General features: G+C 43.2%; 1 long non-coding RNA gene across 1 annotated transcript in view; it reads left to right on the top strand.

The window, feature by feature from the left end:
* LOC116673251 (uncharacterized) overlaps positions 1-1,610 on the top strand; it is a 26,814-nt gene extending 25,204 nt beyond the window's left edge. The window contains exon 3 of the long non-coding RNA XR_004327800.1: positions 1,600-1,610. This is a non-coding gene — a long non-coding RNA (uncharacterized LOC116673251). The remainder of the gene's footprint in view (positions 1-1,599) is intronic.
* The last annotated feature ends 208 nt before the right edge of the window (positions 1,611-1,818 follow it).

The raw sequence follows: 1,818 nt of genomic DNA, 5'->3' as shown, positions 1-1,818 counted from the left end.
GTGTGTGTGTGTGTGTGTGTGTGTCATTCGCCCGGGGGGAGTGGGGGGCGGAGGGGTAGCGCTGCTCCGCTTGGCTGAGGTCAAAATCTGTTCCCATGCAGTTGGAGAAAGGGAAATGTTCAAATGAAGCACAAGTCTGTTTTTGTCTGACAGAAATACAGACATTTGGGGAAAAAATGTACTTTCTGCAAAACACTTTGTTTTTTACTCCTCTCTCTGTTCAACTTGTTATCATGTCTGCAACAATTACAGAGAAGCAGTCATTGGTAATGACAATCTTGCTATTTAAATCTGAATCTGAGACATGAAATAGTGCAAGTATGAAATAACATCTAAAGCCTGTGAGAAGAAGCGGTCTCTGAGCCTGGTGGTGCAGGACCCGATGCTGAGGCAGTGTTTCCCGGTCGGCAACAGGCTAAACAGTTTGTGGCTAGGGTGATTGGGACCTTTGATTATCCTGTTGGCCTTCTTCCTACACCGCTGGGTGAAGAAGTCTTCCATGATTGGCAGCAACACCCTGGGGATCTGCTAAGTAGTTTTCAACAACCTCTTACGGTTGAGGGCGGTGCAAGTGCCATACCAATCGGTGTTGCACCCAGTCAGGTTACCGCTGATGTTGAACAAATTGCCGTGGTCTTAAAGCAGACTTTATCTGTGGTTTCCAACACATGTTTAAGGTGGAAAAAATTAGAAGTTCCCAAAACCGGCTTAAGGAGGTCCAGGTATTTTGGACCAGGATACATGATAACCTATGTCGGACTGCAGGGACATACTAGAAATTGGGGAAGGTACCTGAGCTTTCTGGAGAGCGCCTAAGAATCTCTGTTCTGGGGAGAGACCATAGACTGTTAATATTAATGGACAGCGCATGGGTGACGTCCCCCATTGGCTTGTGGAGATCTGCTATGAGTCTTTGAGTTTGCCGTTACGGGCGCAGCCATCCTGGTTGTGGATGTGATGATTTTAGAGGAGAGGGAGGAGTCCTTACACTCTACGTTAAGTTAGATACTTTCACTGGCAATCACATCATAACCCCGCCTTAAAACACCCCCTGCTTTATCGCTGATTATAAAATCACAGAGACCATAATTCAAAAAAATGAACATCTAAGACCATAAATTCATCATGAAAATGTTTACTGAGGTAATAAATCAAGTGAGAAGTAGGTCACGTTTTCACAGACTTCTACAGAAACCGATCTCCTTTTGCAACCACACATGTTGCCCCCTGCAGGAATTCAGATAGAATGCAGGTTTAAGGCACTTCCACATTTGCAGGACTTCACCAAACCAGATGCTATATAAAATATGTGTAACACAAATATGTGAAGGAAAATCACTTGGCGGTTGAAATGTTGAAACACATTCATGAATACTTGCAGCCTGTGATGAGAGGTCAAAAATGGGCTGTGCTTTGCAAGCCAAAACAGTTATTAAGCAGTGGACCAGACCTCTCTTATAATGAATAATGGAATCAAGTATTCATATCCACATAAAATCACATATCGGCCTCATCTTAAAACATAAAAACTCAAAGAAATGTACAGGAATGACACACGCATTGAAATTTAACGAAGCGGCGCTGAGCTGTCACCGCCAGTAAAAGTGTAAAAATAGAAGCATAAAATCCTCCTCAGTCATCTATTGTGAGAATCAATCTCGCAGTCATCTATTGTGAGAATCAATCTTATTAAATCACACCCTGTGGAGACAGAGAAATTACTTGGTAGCTCTTCATTTGTCTTAAGCCTTTTAATCTGTGAGAAAGAGCCGAAATGACCTATGTTAGAAACCCACACACACACACGCACACACACAC

The sequence above is a fragment of the Etheostoma spectabile genome, chromosome 23, assembly GCF_008692095.1.
Source record: "Etheostoma spectabile isolate EspeVRDwgs_2016 chromosome 23, UIUC_Espe_1.0, whole genome shotgun sequence".
Taxonomy (NCBI): domain Eukaryota; kingdom Metazoa; phylum Chordata; class Actinopteri; order Perciformes; family Percidae; genus Etheostoma; species Etheostoma spectabile.
This window is presented reverse-complemented; position numbering and strand designations above follow the sequence as displayed.